General features: G+C 41.2%; 1 long non-coding RNA gene across 3 annotated transcripts; it reads right to left on the reverse strand.

The window, feature by feature from the left end:
- Nucleotides 1-19,729: 19,729 nt before the first annotated feature.
- On the reverse strand, nucleotides 19,730-25,853 carry LOC127326141 (uncharacterized). Of its 3 annotated transcripts, none has more exons than XR_011743401.1 (9): nucleotides 25,110-25,853; nucleotides 24,795-24,949; nucleotides 24,102-24,263; nucleotides 23,845-23,965; nucleotides 22,707-22,783; nucleotides 21,194-21,375; nucleotides 21,021-21,095; nucleotides 20,865-20,927; nucleotides 19,730-20,352 (listed from the first exon to the last, which is right to left on the reverse strand). It is a non-coding gene; the product is annotated as an uncharacterized lncRNA (long non-coding RNA). The 3 variants fall into 3 exon arrangements; XR_007867639.2 differs by having other exon boundaries at nucleotides 24,097-24,263; XR_007867640.2 differs by having other exon boundaries at nucleotides 21,021-21,115; nucleotides 24,097-24,263.
- Between the last annotated feature and the right edge of the window lie 1,190 nt (nucleotides 25,854-27,043).

The following is a 27,043-nucleotide window of genomic DNA, read 5'->3' on the forward strand; positions in this document are numbered from 1 at the left end:
TGACATAAGAAGGCTATGTGCTTTGGTTTTCATTTTTTGATTTTTTCTGAATGTTTATGCCCATTTGAATCTTGGTCAAGTCCTAGGTTTGACCAAGATTTTAGCAAGTTTAAAACACATGAAAATGAAAAGGCAAGCCTGGATCCTTCTTAGTTATTCTAAAATGAGGCTTTTGGGGGGGTTCGATCTTGAAATCTCAATATAATGTTTGAAACCCAAAACCACTTCTCTTCATGCTTGACTTCATAAGACAGAGTTAAGGGTTAGGGGTAGATCGATACATGCTTTTTTCTGTTTTGAATATGTCTAGACCTTGTTGATCAACTTGAATGCTTACTATATATGACATAAGAAGGCTATGTGCTTTGGTTTTCATTTTCTGGTTTTTTTGAATTTTATGCCCATTTGAATCTTGGTCGAATACTAGCTAGGTTTGACCAAGATTTAAACAATTTTAAAACATGAAAATGAAAAGGCAAGCATGGATCTTTTTTAATCACTCTAAAATGAAGCTTTTGGGAGGTTCTTGAAATTTCCATGTTTGAAACCAATAAGACTTCTCTTCATGCTAGACTTCATAAGATCGACCGACTTTATGGTTAGGGGGTAGATACATGCTTTTTCTGTTTTGAATATGCCTAGAACTTGTTCATCAATTTGAAATTTCCATGTTTGAAACCCAAAACCACTTCTCTTCATGATTGACTCCATAATACAGAGTTTAAGGTTAGGGCCGGGGTAGATACATGATTTTTCTAGTTTGAATATGTCTAGACCATGTTTATCAACTTGAGTGCTCATGCATTATATGACATAAAAAGGCTATGTGCGTTTTTTTATTTTTTTATACCCATTTGAATCTCGTTCAAATCCTAGTTTTGACCATGATTTAAACAAGTTTAAAATATGAAAATGAAAAGGTAAGCCTGTATCCTTCTTAGTCACTCTAAAATGAAGCTTTTGGGAGGTTTTTGAAATTTCCATGTTTGAAACCCAAAACCATTTCTCTTCATGCTTGACTTCATAAGATAAACTTTAGGGTTAGGTGTAGATACATGATTTGACTGGTTTGAATATGTCTAGACCTTGTTTATCAACTTCAATTCTTACTATATGACATAAGAAGACTATGTGCTTTGGTTTTTCATTTTTTTTTTATTTTTTCTGAATGTTTATGCCCATTTGAATCTAAAGGTGAGAGAACACGTTAAAGGTTATTCTAACAAAGGTCATGCTTGGAATCTTACCTATGTATTATTGTACATCAAAAATGTGAAATGAAAATATGTGCATCTCTATAAACCATAAACCCTAACCCTAACTATATAGAAAAAGATGAACAATCCATGCTTTTCGATTGCCTTTTTTGATCCACCTTTGGCTGGATTTCAAATTGGGGGGGGGGGGTAGGGGACTAGTGTGTTTCTTTGGATGCCTCTCTCGTATTTGCTAGTTTTTGGGGGTCACAAAAATTCAGGGTAGCATCATGCCCACCCCCTCCCTTCACGCGCGGAAAAAGTGTTAGGAGAGTAGTAAAATGGCATGAACAACAAGTTTCAAGTAAAATTTCGAATATAACTAGAATGTACCAATTGATAGATGAGTTAACTTGGCTTCATGGAAAAAATAATGTCATGTAGATGAGTTAACTTGGCTTTCCTACCCTTGAATCCATAGGAAACTTTGTACTAATACAGTATAATGATCACCCGAGTTATTACACCAACAGGTCTGTCACTTACGTGTGGTTCCCATGCGTGAGGTCCCACACTTCAGTGAGCACAAGTCATGTGCGGTCGGTAGGCAAACTCCCATCTTCTTTGTCAAGAGAAGACGCATCAAAACTCCCCCCCTCTCTCTCTCTCCAGTTATCCACCTCCGCTAGCTGCTGGTTTTGGCATTGCGTTTCTACCTCAGCTCGGAGGCCATGGTGTGCACGCACTGTAGCCATGGCGATTTGGTCGCGCTAAGTGGTTCATCCCCGGCTGCGACGAGGATCAATCTGGGTGGTGGCTGTTAAGGACCCGATCGCATTTCTTGCTTTCAGCGTGGGGTCTTCCATGTAAAAGTTAGGGATTTAGATGAAATTTCCTGTTTATTCTGTGTCTTGTTGTAAACTGTGCTCTGGTGCGTATTGGAAGTCTGAGTCCTTCAGGATCCTTCGGTTGTCCCTCTCTCTCTCAAAAAAATAAAAAAACATCTCTCTCATTATCGGCCTCGCTCGCTCGCTCGCACCTCCTGCGCACTGACAAACCCTGAAAAAGGTCAGACACCATAAATAAGAGGGCCCCCCTCACTTCTCTCCCTTCGTCTCCTTCCGTGTGATCCCTCTTCCTCCGAGTTTCACTAGACGGGCAAACACATGTGCTGCCTAGAAATATTCGACCCCTTTGCATGGATAATCATGTCGACCATTTTTACCTGGTTTTGAAATAAATAAATGAAAATGAAGAAAACCTCAAAAATGGAACCCTTCCGCATTGAGTGCTTATAGGTGTACTAGTTGACAGGGAAAATAAGAAACTTGTGATAGGGTAGTAAAAAACAAAATGTCTTCACAAAACGGACTATCGTGTATGAAGATTCATGGGTTTCAAACCAACAAATGGCGTAGTAATGGCCATATTTGTGGCATAGTTTGTTATAATGTGCCCAAATTGAGCATGGTGGTGCATCTTGCCATTCCCAACAATGTTGCTGACTAGACTTTTCAACTTTTCGGTATATAAAAACTCAATTTTCATTTTCTACATGTCAAAATAGGTATATTTTGTGAATGGGGTACATAAGATACGGCTCAAAATGGCACCTCTACATTTTTAAGATAAATTAGGCCACATATTAGTGGAAATTCCCAACTCTTTATGTTTTTTAGTGCTTTCTATCTAGTTTCACACATTTAAATGATTTTATGCTGATTTATTAAAAGTAATTCCAATTTGAAATGTAGGTGTGTGTTATAACTTCGTCCTATAGATCCCCAAAAAATCATTTTTACATACATATTACTTACTATATGTCTAGACCTTGTTTATCTACTTGAATATGCTTACTATAGATATATATATATATATGACGTAAGAAGGTTATGTGATTTGGTTTTTCATATTTTGATTTTTTTTGAATTTTTATGCCCATTTGAATCTTGGTTAAATCCTAGGTTTGACCAAGATTTAAACAAGCTAGCTAGTTTAAAACATGAAAACGAAAAGGTAAACATGGATCCTTCTTAATTAGTCATTCTGAAATGAAGCTTTTGGGAAGTTTTTGAAATTTCCATGTCTGAAACCCAAAACCATTTCTCTTCATGCTTGACTTCATAAGACCGAGTTTAGGGTTAGGGCCAGCTAGGGTAGATACATGATTTTCTAGTTTTAATATGTCTAGACCATGTTTATCAACTTGAATGCTTATTATATGACATAAAAAGGCTATGTGCTTTGGTTTTTGATTTTTTTGATTTTTATGCCCATTTGAATCTTGGTCAAATCCTAGATTTAAACAAGTTTAAAACATGAAAATGAAAAGGTAAGCCTGGATCCTTCTTAGTCATTCTAAAATGAAGCTTTTGGGGGGTTCTTGAATCTCAGTATAATGTTTGAAACCCAAAACCACTTCTCTTCATGGTTGACTTCATAATACATATAGTTTAGGGTTAGGGGTATATACATGATTTGTCGGGTTTGAATTTGTCTAGACATGCTTGTTTATCAACTTGAATGCTTACTAGCTATATGACATAAGAAGACTATATGTGCGTTGGTTTTTCATTTTTTGTTTTTTCTGAATGTTTATGCCCATTTAAATCTTGGTGAAATCCTAGGTTTGACCTAGATTTAAACAAGTTTAAAACTAGGTATTTAAAAAGGTAAGCCTGTATCTTTCTTAGTCACTCTAAAATGAAGCTTTTGGGAGGTTTTTGAAATTTCCATGTTTGAAACCCAAAACCATTTCTCTTCATGCTTGACTTCATAAGACAAAGTTTAGGGTTAGGTGTAGATACATGATTTGTCTGGTTCGAATATGTCTAGACCTTGTTTATTAACTTCAATTCCTACTATATGACATAAGAAGACTATGTGCTTTGGTTTTTCATTTTTACATTTTTTCTGAATGTTTATGCCCATTTGAATCTAAAGGTGAGAGAGAACACGTTAAAGGTTATTCTAACAAAGGTCATGCTTGGAATCTTACCTATGTATTATTGTACATCACAAATGTGAAATGAAAATATGTGCATCGGTCTCTATAAACCATAAACCCTAACCCTAACTATATAGAAAAAGGTGAATGTTTATCGGGTTTGAGTTTTTATGCCCATTTGAGTCTTGGTCAAATCCTAGGTTTGACCAAGATTTAAGCAAGTTTAAAACAGATGAAAATGAAAAGGGTAAGCCTGGATCCTTCTTATTCATTCTAAAAATGAAGCTTTTGGGGGGTTCTTAAAATCTCAATGTTTAAACCCAAAACCACTTCTCTTCACGGTTGACTTCATAAGACAGAGTTTAGGGTTAGGAGTAGATACATGATTTGTCGGGTTTGAATATGTCTAGACCTTGTTTATCATCTTGAATGCTTACTATATATATGACGTAAGAAGACTATGTGCTTTGGTTTTTCTTTTCTTTTTTTTGTTTTTTTTCTGAATTTTTATGCTCATTTGAATCTTGTTGGTCAAATCCTAGGTTTGACCAAGATTTAAACAAACTTGAAACATGAAAATTAAAAGGTAAGCCTGGATCCTTTCCTAGTCACTCTAAAATTAAGCTTTTGGGAAGTTTTTGAAATTTCCATGTTTGAAACCCAAAACCACTTCTCTTCATGTGTGACTTCATAAGACAGAGTTAAGGGTTAGGGGTAGATACATGCTTTTTCTATTTTGAATATGTCTAGACCTTGTTTATCAACTTGAATGCTTATTTTATATGACATAAGAAGGCTATGTGCTTTGGTTTTTCATTTTTCTGGTTTTTTTAATTTTATGCCCATTTGAATCTTGGTCAAATACTAGCTAGGTTTGACCAAGATTTAAACAATTTAAAAACATGAAAATGAAAAGGCAAGCCTAGATCTTTTGTAGTCACTCTAAAATGAAGCTCATGGGAGGTTCTTGAAATTTCCATGTTTGAAACCAATACGACTTCTCTTCATGCTAGACTTCATAAGATCGACCGAGAGTTTATGGTTAGGGGGTAGATACATGATTTGTCTGGTTTGAACACTTGTTTAAACCTTGTTTATCAACTTGAATGCTTACTATCTATATGACATAAGAAGCTAGACTATGTGCTTTTGTTTTTCATTCTTCTAATTTTTTTGAATTTTATGCCCATTTGAATCTTGGTCAAATCCTAGGTTTGACCAGGATTTAATCAAGTTTAAAATATGAAAACAAAAAGGTAAGCTCGGATCCTTCTTAGTCACTCTAAAATGAAGCAGCTTTTGGGATGTTCTTGAAATTTTCATGTTTGAAACCCAAAACCACTTCTCTTCATGCTTGACTTCATAAGACAGAGTTTAGTGTTAGGGGCAGATACATGATTTGTCTAGTTTGAATATGTCTAGACCTTGTTTATCAACTTGAATTCTTACTTTATGACATAAGAAGGCTATGTGCTTTGGTTTTTCATTTTTCTGATTTTTTTGAATTTTATGCCCATTTGAATCTTGGTCAAATACTAGCTAGGTTTGACCAAGATTTAAACAAGTTTAAAACATGAAAATGAAAAGGTAAGCCTCGGTCCTTCTTAGTCACTCTAAAATGAAGATTTTGGGAGGTTTTTGAAAATTCCATGTTTGAAACCCAAAACCACTTCTCTTCATGCCTTACTTCATAAGACATAGTTTAGGGTCGTTAGGGAGTAGATACATGATTTGCCTGGTTTGAATATGTCTAGACCTTGTTTATAATCTTGAATGCTTACTATATGACATAAGAAGACTATGTGCATTGGTTTTTCATTTTTTCGTTTTTTTATTTTCCTGCCCATTTGAATCTTGGTGAAATCCTAGGTTTGAGCAAGATTTAAACAAGTTTAACACGTGTAAACGAATAAGTAAGCATGGATCCTTCTTAGTCACTCCAAAATGTACCAATTGATAGATGTGTTAACTTTGCTTCATGGAAAAATTAATGTCATGTAAATGAGTTAACTTGGATTTCCTACCCTTTAATCCATATGAAACTTTGTTCTAATGCACTATAATAATCAACTGAGTTTTTACACAATAGGTCTGTCACTTACGTGTGGTGCCCATGCGTGAGGTCCCACACTTCAGTGAGCACAAGTCACGTGCAGTAGGTACGCAAACTCCCAGCCATCTTCTTTGTCAAGAGAAGACGCATCAGGATGCGTATTGGAAGTCTCTGGGTCCTTCAGGATCCTTCGGTTGTCCCTCTCACAAAAAAGAAAAAAAATCTCTCTCATTCTCGGCCTCGCTCGACTCGCTCGCTCGCACCTCCTGCTCACTGACAAAACCTGCACAACAGTCAACATCATCACCCGAAAAAGGGGAGACACCATAATGCACTCCCTTCTTCACTCCTTCCGAGTGATCCCTCTTCCTTCGAGTTTCACTCGACGGGCAAACACACATGTGCTGCATAGTAATAATAAAAAAGTAGAAAAATCGACCTACGAATCTATGATTAAATAGGTTAATCTAGGGTTTTGCCCACTACTACAGATCAAGTTCAAAAATATCCAACTACTGGTTCGATTTTGGGCTACTAATGTGCGTTGGTTTTTTATTTTTTATTTTTTCTGAATGTTTATGCCCATTTGAATCTTGGTCAAATCCTATGTTTGACCAAGATTTAAACACGCATAAACATGAAAATGAAAAGGTAAGCTTGGATCCTTTTTAGTCACTCTAAAATTAAGCTTTTGGGATGTTTTTGAAATTTCCATGTTTGGAACCCAAAACCACTTATCTTCATGCCTGACTTCATAAGACAGAGTTAAGGGTTAGGGGGTAGATACATGCTTTTTCTATTTTGAATATGTCTACACCTTGTTCATCAACTTGAAGGCTTACTATATATATATGACATAAGAAGGCTATGTGCTTTAGTTTTTCATTTTTTATGTTTTTTGAATTTTTATGCCCATTTGAATCTTGGTCAAATCCTAGGTTTGACCAAGATTTAAACAAGATTAAAACATGAAAATGAAAATGTAAGCCTGAATCTTCTTAATTAGTCACTCTAAAATGAAGCTTGGGGGGGTCTAGAAATTTCCATGTTTGAAACCCAAAACCATTTCTCTTCGTGCTTGACTTCATAAGACAAATCTAGTTTAGGGTTAGGGGGTAGATACATGATTTGTCGGGTTTGAATATGTCTAGACATGCTTGTTTATCAACTTGAATGCTTACTATATGACATCAGAAGACTATATGTGCGTTCGTTTCTTATTTTTAAATTTTTTCTGAATGTTTATGCCCATTTGAATCTTGGTCAATCCTATGTTTGACCAAGATTTAAACAAGTTAATTTAAAACATGAAAATGAAAAGGTAAGCATGGAACCTTCTTAGTCACTCTAAGATGAAGTTTTTGGGAGGTTATTGAAATTTCCATGTTTGAAACCCAAAACCACTTCTCTTCATGTTTGACTTCATAAGACATATCGAGTTTAGGGTTAGGGACATGGTAGATACATGATTTTTCTTGTTTTAATATGTCTAGACCATGTTTATCAACTTGAATGCTCATTATATGACATAAAAAGGCTATGTGCTTTGGTTTTTCATTTCCTGGGTTTTTGAATTTTTATGCCCATTGAATCTTGGTTAAATCCTAGGTTTGACCAAGATTTAAACAAGTTTAAAACATGAAAATGAAAAGGTAAGTCTGGATCCTTCTTAGTCATTCAAAAGTGAAGCTTTTGGGGGTTCTTGAAATCTTAATGTTTGAAACCCAAAACCACTTCTCTTCATGGTTGACTTCATAAGACAGAGTTTAGGGTTAGGGGGTAGATCGATACATGATTTGTCGGGTTTGAATATGTCTAGACATGCTTGTTTATTAACTTGAATGCTTACTATATGACATAAGAAGACTATATGTGCGTTGTATTTTTGTTTTTTGTTTTTTCTGAATTAATGTTTATGCCCATTTGAATCTTGTCAAATCCTAGGTTTGACCAAGATTTAAACAAGTTTAAAACATAAAATGAAAAGGTAAGCCTGGATCCTTCTTAGTCATTCTAAAATGAAGCTTTTGGGGGGTTCTTGAAATCTCAATGTTTGAAACCCAAAACCACTTCTCTTCATGGTTGACTTCATAAGACAGAGTTTAGGGTTAGGGGTAGATACATGATTTGTCGGGTTAATTTGAATATGTCTAGACATGCATGCTTATTTATCAACTTGAATGCTTACTATATTACATAAGAAGACTATATGTGTGTTGGTCAAATCCTATGTTTGACCAAGATTTAAACAAGCATAAATCCTGAAAATGAAAAGGTAATTAAGCTTGGATCCTTCTTATTCACTCTAAAATTAAGCTTTTGGCGGGAAGTTTTTGAAATTTCCATGTTTGAAACCCAAAACCACTTCTCTTCATGCTTGACTTCATAAGACATAGTTAAGGGCTAGGGGTAGATACATGCTTTTTCTGTTTTGAATATGTCTAGACCTTGTTCATATCGATCAACTTGAATGCTTACTATATATATATGACATAAGAAGGCTATGTGCTTTGGTTTTCATTTTTTGATTTTTTCTGAATGTTTATGCCCATTTGAATCTTGGTCAAGTCCTAGGTTTGACCAAGATTTTAGCAAGTTTAAAACACATGAAAATGAAAAGGCAAGCCTGGATCCTTCTTAGTCATTCTAAAATGAAGCTTTTGGGGGGTTCGATCTAGAAATCTCAATATAATGTTTGAAACCCAAAACCACATCTCTTCATGCTTGACTTCATAAGACAGAGTTAAGGGTTAGGGGTAGATCGATACATGCTTTTTTCTATTTTGAATATGTCTAGACCTTGTTGATCAACTTGAATGCTTACTATATATGACATAAGAAGGCTATGTGCTTTGGTTTTCATTTTCTGGTTTTTTTGAATTTTATGCCCATTTGAATCTTGGTCGAATACTAGCTAGGTTTGACCAAGATTTAAACAATTTTAAAACATGAAAATGAAAAGGCAAGCATGGATCTTTTTTAGTCACTCTAAAATGAAGCTTTTGGGAGGTTCTTGAAATTTCCATGTTTGAAACCAATAAGACTTCTCTTCATGCTAGACTTCATAAGATCGACCGACTTTATGGTTAGGGGGTAGATACATGCTTTTTCTATTTTGAATATGCCTAGAACTTGTTCATCAATTTGAAATTTCCATGTTTGAAACCCAAAACCACTTCTCTTCATGCTTGACTCCATAATACAGAGTTTAAGGTTAGGGCCGGGGTAGATACATGATTTTTCTAGTTTGAATATGTCTAGACCATGTTTATCAACTTGAGTGCTCATGCATTATATGACATAAAAAGGCTATGTCCGTTTTTTATTTTTTTATACCCATTTGAATCTCGTTCAAATCCTAGTTTTGACCAGGATTTAAACAAGTTTAAAACATGAAAATGAAAAGGTAAGCCTGTATCCTTCTTAGTCACTCTAAAATGAAGCTTTTGGGAGGTTTTTGAAATTTCCATGTTTGAAACCCAAAACCATTCCTCTTCATGCTTGACTTCATAAGATAAAGTTTAGGGTTAGGTGTAGATACATGATTTGACTGGTTTGAATATGTCTAGACCTTGTTTATCAACTTCAATTCTTACTATATGACATAAGAAGCCTATGTGCTTTGGTTTTTCTTTTTTTTTTGATTTTTTCTGAATGTTTATGCCCATTTGAATCTAAAGGTGAGAGAACACGTTAAAGGTTATTCTAACAAAGGTCATGCTTGGAATCTTACCTATGTATTATTGTACATCACAAATGTGAAATGAAAATATGTGCATCTCTATAAACCATAAACCCTAACCCTAACTATATAGAAAAAGATGAACAATCCATGCTTTTCGATTGCCTTTTTTGATCCACCTTTGGCTGGATTTCAAATTTGGGGGGGGGGGGGTAGGGGACTAGTGTGTTTCTTTGGATGCCTCTCTCGTATTTGCTAGTTTTTGGGGGTCACAAAAATTCAGGGTAGCATCATGCCCACCCCCTCCCTTCACGCGCGGAAAAAGTGTTAGGCGAGTAGTAAAATGGCATGAACAACAAGTTTCAAGTAAAATTTCGAATAGAACCAGAATGTACCAATTGATAGATGAGTCAACTTGGCTTCATGGAAAAAATAATGTCATGTAAATGAGTTAACTTGGCTTTCCTACCCTTGAATCCATAGGAAACTTTGTACTAATACAGTATAATGATCACCCGAGTTATTACACCAACAGGTCTGTCACTTACGTGTGGTTCCCATGCGTGAGGTCCCACACTTCAGTGAGCACAAGTCATGTGCAGTCGGTAGGCAAACTCCCATCTTCTTTGTCAAGAGAAGACGCATCAAAACTCCCCCCCCCCCTCTCTCTCTCTCTAGTTATCCACCTCCGCTGGCTGCTGGTTTTGGCATTGCATTTCTACCTCAGCTCGGAGGCCATGGTGTGCACGCACTGTAGCCATGGCGATTTGGTCGCGCTAAGTGGTTCGTCCCCGGCTGCGACGAGGATCAATCTGGGCGGTGGCTGTTAAGGACCCGATCGCATTTCTTGCTTTCAGCGTGGGGTCTTCCATGTAAAAGTTAGGGATTTAGATGAAATTTCCTGTTTATTCTGTGTCTTGTTGTAAACTGTGCTCTGGTGCGTATTGGAAGTCTGAGTCCTTCAGGATCCTTCGGTTGTCCCTCTCTCTCTCAAAAAACGAAAAAACATCTCTCTCATTATCGGCCTCGCTTGCTCGCTCGCACCTCCTGCGCACTGACAAACCCTATGTCGTCGTGGTGAACGAGCAGATGCCATAGGATGGCTTAGATTGGGGCCGAATGTACGCTAGAGGATCCGGGAGAGGGTTTGGTTAAGAGAGAAAGAGCGTATGAACTCAGGATCTGTATTGGAACTTAGCCAAAATGGCCAGAGGTTGAAGAAGGTACGGAGTACAAGGTGAGCCTCTCTCCTAGTCTCCCTCCTACTGTCATGCGTCGTCCGTAAGGAGGGCTGCCCCCTCTCCTTATATAGGGGAGTGGGTGGCTTACAGGGCAAGAAACCCTAATGGCATCTTTGACTAGACAAACTACTTTATAAAGCTACTTTACAAAGCTACTTTAATCATAGATGACACCGGGGTCCTCTTTAATCAGGGAGGCTGATGTCCTCCGGCTTCTTTCTTCGTCATCTTCTTCTTTATCGGCAGCCCTTCGTTTAAAGCTACTTTGCTTAGCTCATCTTTGTCTTCTAGCTCTGGAGAGGATCTTTGACCAGTCTTGCCGAGGTGCTACAGTGGTCCTGGTACCGGTTTTCCGGTACCTTTGCCTGTTATGCCGGTATCTTTTTACCGGTATCTTTGATCCGGTATCTTTGATCCGGTATCTTTGATATCACCGGTTTCCTTTACTCCGGTATACCCCTCATGGTATACCGGATTGTTTCATCCAACACTGTTGAACTCAGCCATCATAATCCGGTTTACTCTTCAATCCGGTATCTTATTCTTTTATCCGGTATCTTTGGTTAGAGACGACCATGTCCGGTATCAATATTAAACCGGTATCTTGATGGCTCATACCATCCGGTTTGGCATGCCTTTGGCATACCGGGGGTCATCCCCCCAACATTAGTCCCCGAAGCTGGTATAGTCCGGTGGATCCTACCCAACGGACCATGCCAGGTTCTATTTTCTCAAGGTACCGGTTTAAACCTTCCGGCGTCTAGTTGAAAACCTTCCGGCGTCTCTACCGAAACCATCTCATCACACCGAATTCAGCTTTGGTATACTTGCTCCGGTATCTTTGTTCCGGTATCTTTGCTCCGGTATCTTTGTTGTCAAAAACTTTCTCGGTGAAGTCGAGAATATGTGGGGAGCAGTGCCTGTCAGAGACATACGCACTGTTTCTGACACGTCATGCCAGGTTCCCATTCCAAACGTACCGGATTAATCCTTCCGATTTCCATTTAAACTCATCCGGCTCCTTGCCGAACCCACTTAGCTGAACAACCATCATTGAACACCTCCGGCTTCTTTCTGTCGGTTCCTTGGTCTTCAATGCTTGTCTTGACGAAGTCCAGAATACCCCGAAACTTGTGCATGTGAGAGACATGCGCACTGTACCTGGCGTGCCAGCGTCAGGCTTCAAATCCTTCGTCTCCCTCGCGCAGTTAATGTGGCGCACCGGATCCATGTGACCCTTCCAGAACTCGGGCCGCCGGTTCCGGCTATGATGACAACGACTGTGTTGTGCTTGAGGTATTTACATCACTTACGTTATCTTGTGCTTTTTTTTTTGTGGCGCCGATTTCAGCCGACTGGTAACCCTCGGTGCTATAGCACGTGACTTCCATTGGTGCCAAAGTCGGGGATCCTCTGGCTTCCATAGTGCAGAAGGCTTCGGCTTTTGATGCCAGAAGCAGCGCTGCTCCGGATGCCAAGCGCCCTCAGGCCGAAAGAGGAAGAACCAGAATGCGGTCTCCTTCGGGTGAACCTTATCATCACAGCCTTCCGGTTTGCACCCTTGCATTTGCCCATACTGGGCGCGTCGCAAGGGAAGCCGGCGAGAAGGTCTCAGCGCAGCCGGGCCGGATCACTGAGCTCAATCGCGGCGAGGTCAACCTGGGCCCGCTGCTAGAAAACGCTGAGAAGTGGAACCAGGCGGAGTTGTCTCCGGCTACCCGCGGCCCGGGCAAGGACAAGCTTCCGGTCGTTGTTACTTCCGGTTCGCGGAGCACGGCGCAGCACTTGAGCCGGCTTACGCGCGTCGTCAAGGAATTTGACACCACTTGGCACGATGCCAGCAGCAACGTGGTGGTAAGCCGCACACCTTAAACTTCAAAGCTTCATCTTTCAAATCTATGCCGGTTTTCAACTTCCCAGCTTATATGTACATCCTCCCAGTCCCCGAGTTTCGGGTTGAGAACGCAGTTCTTAGCGCGAAACTTTGCTGGAAACAAAAAAAAAACCCGGCATAGCCAGTCCCCGAGTTTCGGGTTAAGCACGCAGTACTTAGTGCGAACTTGCCAAGAAACCGGCATCTTTGCCTTCTTGGGCGTTTACCGGAATAGATTTTGCCATCTTGGGCATGTTTGACATTTTGCCTTCTTGGGCTTGTCACATACCGGTGTGTATAGCCTTCTTGGCGTATACCGGATTGAAAATTTTTGCCATCTTGGCATGTTTGACATTTTGCTCTCTTGGGCTTGTCACATACCGGTGTGTATAGCCTTCTTGGCGTATACCGGATTGAAAAAATTTTGCCATCTTGGCATGTTTGACATTTTGCCCTCTTGGGCTTGTCACATACCGGTGTGTATAGCCTTCTTGGCGTATACCGGATTGAAATTTTTGCCATCTTGGCATGTTTGACATTTTGCCCTCTTGGGCTTGTCACATACCGGTGTGTATAGCCTTCTTGGCGTATACCGGATTGAAAATTTTGCCATCTTGGCATGTTTGACATTTTGCCCTCTTGGACTTGTCATATACCGGTGTATAGCCTTCTTGGCGTATACCGGATTGAAATTTTTGCCATCTTGGCATGTTTGACATTTTGCCCTCTTGGGCTTGTCACATACCGGTGTGTATAGCCTTCTTGGCGTATACCGGATTGAAAATTTTGCCATCTTGGCATGTTTGACATTTTGCCCTCTTGGGCTTGTCACATACCGGTGTGTATAGCCTTCTTGGCGTATACCGGATTGAAAATTTTGCCATCTTGGCATGTTTGACATTTTGCCCTCTTGGACTTGTCACATACCGGTGTGTAGCCTTCTTGGGCATTTACCGGAATAGATTTTGGATGAGTCAAGATAATTTGCCATTCGAGATATGCCGTGATTTGACATAGTGATCAATGCCACGTGTTACTTGTGATAAGATGTAGCTGGCTTTGCCATGATACTTTGGCCAACCAGAATACCCGGCGATCTGAGATATTAGATGATGCTATGATATTTTGGCAAATCGAAATAAATGGCGATCTAAGATATTAGATGGTGCCATGATAAACGGCGATGTGAGATATTAGATGATGCCATGATAAACGGGCGATGTGAGATATTAGATGATGCTATGAATAACGTAACAATAAAAGATACCCTAGAGGGTGATAGCCCCCGAATTTGAGATTATCCACTTACGTGCGGTGCAAAGAACGTATTTACGGTAAATACTTACAGATTGGGGAGAGCGTGAGAGATTCGGCGACCCAAACGCAGTCAGCGACGGTCGGAACCTGCATGGTTAGAGCCTTGGTAGTCATATGCCAGTTTTTATCTGAGCTCGAGATATGCCCGTTTTTCTTTTATCTGGGCAAGACACATGCCGATTTCTCTTATCTTGGCTGGCCTTATTTTCTATTCAACCGACATATAATTTCTTCATGCCGGCCAATATTTTTCTCGTGTGGCGACATTTAAGCCAGTCGACACAGCTTCTTTCTTAACCGACATATCACATGTCAGCAGCGATCTTTTTCTTACTTGGATTGCACTTCGCCTTCTCAATAGTCAATTCCACCCGACATATGCATATCAGCACCTACTTTTTTTTTTTTTTTTTTTTTTTTTTTTTTACAGCCGGCATAGGATCTGGTTCTAGCCGAGATAGTTTTTGAGCCAGCATACTTATGCAGGCAGCCTTTCTTACTCTTTCAACAACCGTCCTCTTTTTTGCTTTGGTCACCTGGCTCCTGATGGGACTGTAGCAAGCGGGGAGGGAGCGGCGCATGCCGGTAATGGCTGCGACGAGCGCACAGGTGAGCTGCCGGACTCGGACGCCGACAACTCGGGGACGCCAAGGCCGGGAAATCGCGAGCCGGGAACAGATTATTCCGGTCGTGGAAACCAGAGCCGGAATCGGCAAAATCATCTGCGACGAGCGCGGCTTGGACCGGAGATGCCGGGAACGTTGACGCCGGTGATGAAACCGAAACGGCGCAGGGGCGCGCCTGATACCGGCGGCGAGGCGCAGACAGGAGAAGGCGCGGATGGCAGCACGACATGCATGCCGGCCTGTTCAATGTCGGCGACGATGGGATGGCGGAGAAGAGTGGCCCGGCTCGCACGACGGGAGGTGCAGAGTACCGGAATTGGCGATGTCGACTGTGGCGCACTTGACCAGGGCGAAGCCTGGAAAGGGCAACGCCGGCAGGGGCGCGGCCAGGATGGAGCTGCGTGGATGCCGGTGGTGATGGCGGCCGGGCCCGGAGGCGAGGATGCCGGTGGCGAAGACGACGCGAGACGCCTACTTGTTTGCCGGTCGCAGGCAAAGCTGGATGTGGCGAAGCCGGTCGGAGCCGGTGACTACAAGGCCGGTCAAGGCGAAGCCGGCAAAAGTGAAGTCGGCCATGGTGAAGCGTTTGCCGGCGGGGCGAAGCCGGCTGCGGCGGGAGCTAGGCGGGGGAAGCCGGTCGCGGGGAGACCGGCAGCGGTGATGCCGTAGACGGCGATGCCTGCGAAGCGGCGCGGACGCCGGGAGTAGCGACAGTCGCGGCCGTGCGAGCTGTTCCCGTCCATGGACAGAGAGAGCATCTTCTCCTCTACCTTTCTTTTTCTTTACCCTGACTTGAGGCCCACCCCTTGGCCTTTTCTCTTTCTTTTTCCAATCTTCGACTGCTGGCTGCCAGCGAGGCCAGAAGAGAGCATCGTCTGCTCTGTCTTTTTCTTAATACAGCAGGGCACACCACGCTTTTTCTTCTTTGACTCTTCTTCCTTCTGCTGGTTTCAGTGTGGCGTGGCAGGAGCGCAGGGCATCCGATGCCTGCTCTCTTTTGGTAAGGCCCCACCTCTTTATTTCCTTTCTTTTTCTTTCTTTACTTTTCTACCCACTCTTCGTCACAGCGCATCTGAGGAGCGCAGGACGCGGTCCTGACTAGCCCGCCGGAGCGCGGCGGCGCCGCCATCGGCAGGGGTCGATGCTGGGACCGGGGCTGTACTGCGCCGGAAAGAACGCCATGGACGCAGGCTAGACCAGCTGCGTGGACGATGTCGCCAGCGTGGCTGCCGGGGATGCGCACTGACGACTGAAATAGCAGCGCCGGCGCCCTCGCGAGCCGTATGGGCGCGCCACGGGAGATGCGCAGGTTGAGGGAGACTCGGAGGGGTAGACCGCGCAGGGGCCGGCAAGGGCTGCCGGAGAAGGGCGCAGCGCCAAGGCTGCTTCGAGCCCGGGAGGACGACGCGCGCGTATAAGCTCGCACATGGAGCAGCATGGCTCGATGCGGGCCGCGCAGATGCCGCTGGTGGAGAATACAGGAGGAGTGCTGGCTGCACTGCCGATAGCGAGCCCCCGAGTCTAGTTGGAGACATCGGCGAGGCCAGGGTGCACGACGGTAGAGTTGGTGTAGAGCCGGCGTGCATGCTGCAGTCCCCGGGATTCGTTGACGACGCTGCAGCCGGTGAGGAAGAGCCTGACGAAGCTGCCCGGCGAGCGGAACACCGCCACTCTACGCGAGGTGCTCGCCGGAGTTGGTGAAGAAGGTCCCGTCCGGATATGAACCCAGCAAGCGCAGCTGCATGCCCCACGGTGGGCGCCAACTGTCGTCGTGGTGAACGAGCAGATGCCATAGGATGGCTTAGATTGGGGCCGAATGTACGCTAGAGGATCCGGGAGAGGGTTTGGTTAAGAGAGAAAGAGCGTATGAACTCAGGATCTGTATTGGAACTTAGCCAAAATGGCCAGAGGTTGAAGAAGGTACGGAGTACAAGGTGAGCCTCTCTCCTAGTCTCCCTCCTACTGTCATGCGTCGTCCGTAAGGAGGGCTGCCCCCTCTCCTTATATAGGGGAGAGGGTGGCTTACAGGGCAAGAAACCCTAATGGCATCTTTGACTAGACAAACTACTTTATAAAGCTACTTTACAAAGCTACTTTAATCATAGATGACACCGGGGTCCTCTTTAATCAGGGAGGCTGATGTCCTCCGGCTTCTTTCTTCGTCATCTTCTTCTTTATCGTCAGCCCTTCGTTTAAAGCTACTTTGCTTAGCTCATCTTTGTCTTCTAGCTCTGGAGAGGATCTTTGACCAGTCTTGCCGACGTGCTACAGTGGTCCTGGTACCGGTTTTCCGGTACCTTTGCCTGTTATGCCGGTATCTTTTTACCAGTATCTTTGATCCGGTATCTTTGATCCAGTATCTTTGATCCGGTATCTTTGATATCACCGGTTTCCTTTACTCCGGTATACCCCTCATGGTATACCGGATTGTTTCATCCAACACTGTTGAACTCAGCCATCATAATCCGGTTTACTCTTCAATCCGGTATCTTATTCTTTTATCCGGTATCTTTGGTTAGAGACGACCATGTCCGGTATCAATATTAAACCGGTATCTTGATGGCTCATACCATCCGGTTTGGCATGCCTTTGGCATACCGGGGGTCATCCCCCCAACACCCTAAAAAAGGTCAGACACCATAAATAAGAAGGCCCCCCTCACTTCTCTCCCTTCGTCTCCTTCCGTGTGATCCCTCTTCCTCCGAGTTTCACTGGATGGGCAAACACATGTGCTGCCTAGAAATATTCGACCCCTTTGCATGGATAATCATGTCGACCATTTTTACCTGGTTTTGAAATAAATAAATGAAAATGAAGAAAACCTCAAAAATGGAACCCTTCCACATTGAGTGCTTATAGGTGTACTAGTTGACAGGGAAAATAAGAAACCTGTGATAGGGTAGTAAAAAACAAAATGTCTTCACAAAACGGACTATCGTGTATGAAGATTCATGGGTTTCAAGCCAACAAATGGCGTAGTAATGGCCATATTTGTGGCATAGTTTGTTATAATGTGCCCAAATTGGGCATGGTGGTGCATCTTGCCATTCCCAACAATGTTGCTGACTAGACTTTTCAACTTTTCGGTATATAAAAACTCATTTTTCATTTTCTACATGTCAAAATAGGTTTATTTTGTGAATGGGGTACATAAGATACGGCTCAAAATGGTGCCTCTACATTTTTAAGATAAATTAGGCCACATATTAGTGAAAATTCCCAACTCTTTATGTTTTTTAGTGCTTTCTAGCTAGTTTCACACATTTAAATGACTTTATGCTGATTTATTAAAAGTAATTCCAATTTGAAATGTAGGTGTGTGTTATAACTTCGTCCTATAGATCCCCAAAAAATCATTTTTACATACATATTACTTACTATATGTCTAGACCTTGTTTATCTACTTGAATATGCTTACTATATATATATATATATATATATATATATATATATATATAGGTCTGCTATTCTCGAACCGGTTCGAGAATAACTATTCTCGAACCCTTTCTGAACTTCCGGGGTGTTTCCTAGTGAACTTCTCGACGGAATACCAGAATTGCATGTTTGTGCGGACAGTATTTTCATGATGATTTTCAAACCGCTTATCGGATTGATGCTTATAATATACCGTTGGATTCGCACGGAAATTTCGCAACTTTTTCGTGTTCATTGTTTCCCCAAATTCTATATTTATTAAAACTAATTTGAAATATACAAAACAACGTTTTCGCGGATTTCTCTATTTATGTACAGTTTTTGGGTTCCAGTTTTCAAACCGTTTATCGGAATGATGCGTATGATATGCCGTTGGAAAGGTGCTGACTAGGCGCACCTTTTTCATGAAGAACACTTTTCTAAATTCTTTATAGTTTAAGAGAAGATTTGAAAATACGTGATTCCGTTTTTCGAATTTCTCGGTTTTTCGAACTGCTTTTGGGGTTTTTCTCCGAACCACTTATTGGAATGTTACAAATGATATTGCGTTGAAAAGATATTGATTAGGCGAATATTTTTCATGTTGAATGTTTTTCCAAATTCTAAATGGTTTTAGTTTAATTTCAGAAATACGTAAAAGTGAAGATAACGCCGACACAAGAATATTTTGAAATAGGCTCATCCAGATTGATTAGATGTGGCATTGCGGTGTGTTGGAGTATTAGTATAGTTATATTAGTGCTAATTGTACGTAGCTCCGGTCGATTTGCGCAATGAGAGGTCGTACGAAGGATTTCTATGTGTATGATTTCACGCTTAAAAATAGAGTCTCGATTATGGAAGTGAACTTCCCGATATCTCGTTTGTGAACTTCCGGTCGCGTTATAAAAATTACAAGCATGTTCAAAATGAACTTCCTACATGTTCAAAGTGAACTTCCATAAACTTCACTAGTGGTTTTAGGTGAACTTCACTAGTGTGTATAGTATGATTGGGATGAATTTTCGTAGCATTGAAATTGAAGTTCCATTTTTTATAGAGAAGTGTCATACCAAAATAACATGGGGCAGACTGACATCCCCAAAACATTGTTTGTGAACCTCGCTCTTAAAACGTAGTGAACTAACGTGATAAAACAGTGATTTGCACATTTACATGTGTGTATTGAACTCCCCATATATAAGAAGAGACAATAGAGCTTCCTGACAAATAGAGGAGTATTGCTCGTAAATGCTGATAACGAAGGGTTACAATTTTTTATCAAGATACACATGCACTTCTCGAATGCAAGAAACGAGCTTCGAAGACAATAAATGAACTTGCAAAGTGTGCTGCACTCGACCAAACTTTGTCAAAACAAAACATTAACACATAGTATGTGTATTAAATTAAAGAATTAAACTCGCACATACACATGGCCTGCTGCACTTTGGAAGTCATATAGCGGGCAGTTCACAAATCATCATGTCGAAATACACAAGCAGCCACCTTTTGCAGTTCAGAAGTTGGTGTAGTTCAATCTCATGTGCACAATTTTCACACTACAGGGGGATGGAGCTGCACATGCTTGCGGCAATAGCGATGTGAATTCCCTCGGTGGTGGACACTGAACTCCCTCTGTGGGCGACAGTGACTATCAAACAAGCTAGCTAAGCACGGGTTTATCGAGCTGGATGGCTTCGATGATGCAGCAGGCTAGGAGCTTCAGTGTGTGTACCGGGGCAAACTGCTACTCTGTGGGAAGCAAGCTGTTGTTGCCTGGGAAGCGAAGTGTTGTTGCCTGAGAAGTGAATTGTTGCTCCGTATAGCCGAGCCACAATACTGGACTCAAGTAGAATCCTCCTGGATTTTTTTAACCCTGTGCTATCCAACTGCCACTAAGGCGTCGTTGAGAAATAATCCACCAACAATCTCCAGCACGTGTGTTGTTGAGTTTTCCTGATTGGTCTAGAGCAAGCAATTATTTACAACTTCCTCACAGCCTGTGAATTTAAAAACAAAGAGTGATTAGTAAGATTTGTTTAGTATTCATGTGCAGCAAAATACCTACCAAAATTTCAAGCAAACACTGACGGGAAAACAAGCTAGAATAGGCATCAAATTCGCAATAAAAACAAGCAAGAATAAGCATGTGTTTTCTTAATGTGTTCCCCTGTTTCAATTAATATTCCATTAATCTCGCATCTCTCTTCTTCTCAATAATTGCACAGAAAAAAAATTACATGGAAGTAGTTGATTACACATTAAAGCTTTTGGATTTGAAGTGAACCTCACCGTTAGTGAACTGCTTTAAATAATCATGCAAACTGCTATTTTTAAGTATTTTCAATCAGAGTTAATACAAGTACCGGTGGTCAATAAACCTTCAACTTATACACGGATAAACTGAACTTCACGGCAATATAAATCCTTACTTCAATAGAGAGAGAAAGTGAACTTCAGCAATAAAATAAACTTGCCCAGAAAATGAACTCACACACATGAGTAAACGAACCTGAGACGGCAATGTTTGCAGGCTAACACGAAGCTATTATGTGCACCGTACAAATGAACTTGCCTGGTTTCATTTTTTTCCATAAGAAACAGAGAACACACACAGAAAAAAGAGACAGAACAAAGTTTCAGAAGTAGAAATCAACAGTTGACAAACCTAAAGATGGAGCTGTAGAGAGCGATTTGAAGCCCGCTGGACTGTCAAGGATACGCGAGTGAACCCCCAGTGTAGCTACATTTATGCACATGAAACTTTACACTATCAAAAATTAATAAAATAATAGTCCATCTAGCAAGAATAAATAAAGTAAAGTAGCAGGAGATGTGAACCTCACGAATTAGGAGAAATGAACTCCACGGATTAGGAAAAGTGAGCTCTTCATCTCCGCACCTTTATTCTTTTTGTGCACTTGTGCTCGGCTGCTTCACGCAATGAAGAGCATGACTTGCAGTGACAATCGTAGGAGCCAGCCGCAAGAACTCACAGCTCGTTGCAATGCTGCTTGTGGGTACTGTGATGATCGTTAAGTCATATAAAAAAGCGAACTTCACATATGGAAAAAGGTGCACTACGCCAATCAAGTAATGTGAACTTCAAAAAAGAAATTCCACAGATCTTATTAGCATAAAAATCACAAACTAAGTGCAGGCTTGTGAAGCTTTGTAGGTTTCAGCTACTTTTGAGAAAAATGTCAAATTGTTCTACCTTTTTTCTCTGAAAGCTTTTCCCTGTTGAACTAATTGAACTTCACAAAAATAATCTATCTAGCAGGAATATATAAATTGGAAATAGCAATAGCTGTGAACTTCGTGAATTAAGAGAAGTGAGCTTCACAGATTAGGGAAGTGCGGATGAGAAGAAGTGAACTCATATATTTTTGATAAGGTTCTGTTTGTTTTTTCCATAAAAATCAGAGAACGGCATGTTTCAGTTTTGCTTGATGATAGGCTGTAGTTTTATTTTGCCAATATTACATAACAATGAGAGCCTGTAATCTAGACCATAATAGCAAGATGATTGCCAACTGTATTCATTTATTTTCCAAACTGTTTTTACCACAAAAAATGGACTTCTCATATGTACATATAGAAAACTGAATGAATTACTGCCTAAAAAATGAATTGAACTCCCTTTTGGTCCTAATCCAACTGCTATAAATAACCAAGAGAACCGCTCGATGCTGCACTCAGGAATATGAGCAGGTCCATTTTCATGTACTGAACCGGTCTAGAGCAAAGAATGAACTTCTTTAGCAATTGCAAGAATAAATTATTGCAAATTAGAGGAATGTCGACACAGACAGAGAAATACTTGTGGAAGTTATTCTAGAAACATAGTGCTTCCTGCCAACAAATTAAGCTAACTACTGCAGGAACAAGTGAATTTATTTTGGGCCAAGAAAACTGAACTTACTATCTGCACGAAGTGAACTTTTATTGATATAGCCCTCCTCGGAAAACAGAAGTGAACTAACATGAGCGATCCCTAAGGATGATGTAGTGAACTTCGTGGTAGAAAAATGTGAACTTTTCTTCCTCACGAATAAATGCAAATAAGGAAATTATAAGAAGAATGAACTTTCTGGAATTGATTTGTATGCTAACGTCCAAATTTTTCTGACAAACAAGCACTCACAAATCTATTTTTAATTAAACTTCATAAGTGGATGAGGTGAGCTTCTATTTGTTCCATAATCAGTCGATGCAAAGATAGGTGTTCTCTAAACTGTTTGCACAAGCAAACATGTGGAGTAATATAAGGAAATAAACTAGAACGGATCATAAGCATCAGCATAGATCATATAAAAGGAAATATCATAGGTAATTGTTTAGAAGTGCATACCAAATGCAAGTGTCTTCATTTTCATACATTTTTTTAGTAAGTGCCAAACATGCTTGCCATCAGGAGCCTCAAAGGTCCTGCCATACAGAAGATATAGTTCATTTTCTAGAGCTCATTGTAGTGATATATAAAAACAATGGAATAGCATAAATGCTAGATATACAATCGCAGAGCAGCATTGTTATAAAAGTTGATTAACGAGTTATTTTTGAGTTTCAAGACATGATAAAACAAGTGAGCTTCCCCTAATGGAGGAACTGAACTTTTAGCAAATAAAAAGGTGAACCGCAGAACCACATTGCTTTTTAATTAGCTATAATTCCCATGTACATGTACCAAACTTCAGTAGAGAGAAAGTGAACTTCAGATAAGAAAAGATTGAGCTTCTAGTCATGCCTAAAGTGAAAACGATCACCATGAAGAGCATCTCTTAGGTGCAGAACAAGCAGCAAAGTGGAGCATGAATTGTGAGCTTCCAGGTCGCAACCAAGTGGACCTCTGGACATGCAATTTTCTAAAGGTTATTTTTCCGCGCAAGAACTTTTGTTTTTCAGGTATTGAACCAGTTTTAATCAAAGAGTGAACTTCATGTGTTATTGCGAAGCCATTTTTTTGTAAATTAGGAGCAAATTCTGGTGGAAATTATTTTTTCAAGGATAATTCTTTTTTGGAGACATAAAAGCAAACACTTGTAGGGAACAAATTCACAGATTGTGAACTGCTACCGTGGCCTATGGTGAACTGCGCCATGGCCACTCGGTCACAGACGATACATCTCTGAGTTTGGATACTCGCAATAACCTTTTAACAAAAGGTGTCGCTCGACTAATAAAAATAGTTTACTCCTCTCACCAGACGAACTGAACTTCTCAAACAAATAAATGAACTTTGCAACCGCACTAAATTCTTAATTTTTTTTTGTCTAACTGCACTTTTTTAGTGTGTTTTTACTGAAACCACCACGTAGCTTGAAATAAAAAGTGAATTTTCTGCATGGACATAATGAACTTATTTTCTTTTCATTTCATCGAATCAATTGATCAATTAATCAATGCAAAAGGTAAAGTGTCATATATATAAATCCACTAGAGAAAGCATAAAGTAGACAGGAAGAGAGGTAGCGTATTCCAGAACTTACAACACAAGGACTAGTCGCGCTGAACGACTGCACTTCTTGCATTTTTCTCGGTACTATTTCTTGGATTGAGCCAACCCAATACAGCTGACTAGATCGCTCCATGAGGCAAGCTTGTGAGATTCTGTACAAGAGGAACAAAGTAAAGGGAGGTGGACAGTTCAGAAGTAGCGGTTCAGAAATAGCATCACAATTCTGAAAACATAAAGCAGTGCAACAGGTAGGGCATGCAGTTCATAAGTAGAAGAAACGAACTCTACAGCAGCAGCAGTGTCGACACCGATGCAAATGTTGGCCAGCAGGATGCAGTGCACACGTCGCTGCAGCACAGCCTGGGAGGCGGCCTTTCGGGGGTTCAGTACCCAATCGTAAGCTTCCACTCAGCACCGGAGGCCACACATGTGACAACCCGTAGTTTTTTTCTGCAGAAATTAACATGAGTTTTACTTCTAGAAACTTTAGTCGGCCAGTTTTTGATGCAGAGATAAACTTTTATATACAGCTAGTTTAACACGCTGCATCCTGTAATGAACTGAAGTTCAGAGATTCCCTAAAGAAAAACGTAGTTCACATATTAAAATGGAAAGGCTCGATGCAGAAGTTGTCGCGGTTCAGATCAGCAATGCACTGCAGTGCACACCACCGAACATCATTCAGTTGGACTGAGCCAATCCAGGTCGATTGAATCGATTGTTCGATGAGCTAGCTCATGTATAAGGAACAAAGAAAAAAAGGGGGCCTCTAGATCAACAAAAACAGAGTGGCACTGGCCACACTATGCAGCCGGTCCTCCCTGCCCTCTGCTAAAAAAAATAGCCGCTATAAATTATTCCCAGCTTGTGCAATGACCATTAAAAGCAAAAAAGCACGTCATCCTTATCGATATAAGTTTCAGTTTTCATAAACAGGAGCACACCAACCTAGAAATGAAACAAGTCCATAGTTACTTATACCTTCAGGAAATGCTCAAAATAATAGTTCAAATGTCTCCGATGAACATATTGTTTGTCATCCAGGTGATTGTCCTCGCTGAAGACCATCCTCTATTATTTTTGTTTGAATTTCTGTTATTGTGTTAGACAACAATAATGTGAACCAAAAGAACAACCTGAAAATACAAAGTGAACTTGCGCCTATGAATAATGTGAACTAATGTTTTTAGTACCAGACAGGTGAACAGAATAAAGTGAACTTGTCCCGATCCACATTGCAGTCTTCTTTTTATCGATGTAATACATAATGGAAACAAATTAAAAAGGGGGGCTCACCAGAAGAAACAACACGGCAGCTCAGAAACAGGCAAGTTCAGATCAAGCGATGGAGTGCCACAGCCGGCCGCCTGGCCTGGCTCGACGGCCACGCCGGCCTGAGTGCCTGACTGAGACGAGACTGCAGCGAGCCTGGACCACGATGGGGCGGAGCTTGCCGGCCAGCGCGCAGAGGTGGGCGAGGCAGGGGATTGGAGAGGGGAGGGCAGCGGCCGACGGTGGCTGGCGCGGGAGGTTGGGGAAGGGCCGTGCGAGACTGCAAATCGTCCCCGTGTGGATCCCTCGTGACTGGATGTGGACTCGCTGGTAGCGTTGTGTTGGTGGTCTGGGAATTGGGAGGAGTACCAAAGTGGATGCAGAGGTAGTCCACGCCGGGCGCTCGATCGAGTCAAAGCCCCGCATCCGCGAGAATCGACGCTGGGAAGGGGATGGAAGGAGGGGTCGGCTACCGTGCAGGAGGCCAGGTGGCCGGTGAGGCAGGCGTGGAGGAGGTCCGCGTTCGCCAACGGCCGTGGTTAACTGGCACGGTGTCACGGAGCGCCGGGTTGGCGGCGGTCGCACAGAACAGGGGCAGCACGGAGAAGCTCCTGGCCGGCGGCCGCCGCGTAGCACAACGGCGTGATGGAGGAGCTCCTGGCCGACAGTCGTCTGGGGAAGAAGGTGAGGCGGGATTAGGGCTGGGTGCGCAGTCGGGGGAAGAAGGTGAGGCGGGAGTAGGGCCAGATGCGCAGCGCTTCTGGGGAAGTTCGGACAGTTCGGTACAGGGTAGGTGGGAGGAAGGAGATCTGGTTCAGGTCGGAAGGTTTTTCTGGTGGATAGGGGTTCGAGAATAACTATTCTAGAACCACTCTTAAGGGGGGTTCGAGAATAGTTGGGCTCTATATATATATATATATATATATATATATATATATATATATATGACGTAAGAAGACTATGTGCTTTGGTTTTTCATTTTTTTTTATTTTTCCTGAATTTTTTTGCCCATTTGAATCTTGTTCAAATCCTAGGTCTGACCAATATTTAAACAAGCTTAAAACATGAAAATGAAAAGGTAAGCTTGGATCCTTCTTAGTCACTCTAAAATTAAGCTTAATTTTGGGAAGTTTTTGAAATTTCCATGTCTGAAACCCAAAACCACTTCTCTTCATGCTTGACTTCATAATTAAGACAGAGTTAAGCGTTAGGGGGTAGATACATGCTTTTTTCTGTTATGAATATGTCTAGACCGGCCATGTTCATCAAGTTGAATGTTGCTTACTATATATGACATAAGATGGTTATGTGCTTTGGTTTTTCATTTTTTTGTTTTTTTTTTGAATTTTTATGCCCATTTGAGTTTTGGTCAAATCCTAGGTTTGACCAAGATTTAAACAATCTTAAAACATGAAAATGAAAATGTAAGCATGTATCCTTCTTAGTCACTCTAAAATGAAGATTTGGGGGGGGGGGGGGTTCTTGAAATTTCCATGTTTGAAACCCAAAACCATTTCTCTTCATGCTTGACTTCATAAGACAAAGCTAGTTTAGGGTTTTAGGGGGTAGATACATGATTTGTCGGGTTTGAATATGTCTAGACATGCTTATTTATCAACTTGAATGCTTACTATATGACATAAGATCGAAGACTATATGTGCGTTGGTTTTTTATTTTTTAATTTGTTCTAAATGGATGACCATTTGAATCTTGGTCAAATCCTATGTTTGACCAAGATTTAAACAAGCATAAACATGAAAATGAAAAGGTAAGCTTGGATCCTTCTTAGTCACTCTAAAATTAAGCTTTTGGGAAGTTTTTGAAATTTCCATGTTTGAAACCCAAAACCACGTACTTCTCTTCATGCTTGACTTCATAAGACATAATTAAGGGTGTTAGGAGGTAGATACATGCCTTTTCTGTTTTGAATATGTCTAGACCTTGTTCATCAACTTGA

This window comes from Lolium perenne, chromosome 4 (genome assembly GCF_019359855.2).
Source record: "Lolium perenne isolate Kyuss_39 chromosome 4, Kyuss_2.0, whole genome shotgun sequence".
NCBI lineage: Eukaryota > Viridiplantae > Streptophyta > Magnoliopsida > Poales > Poaceae > Lolium > Lolium perenne.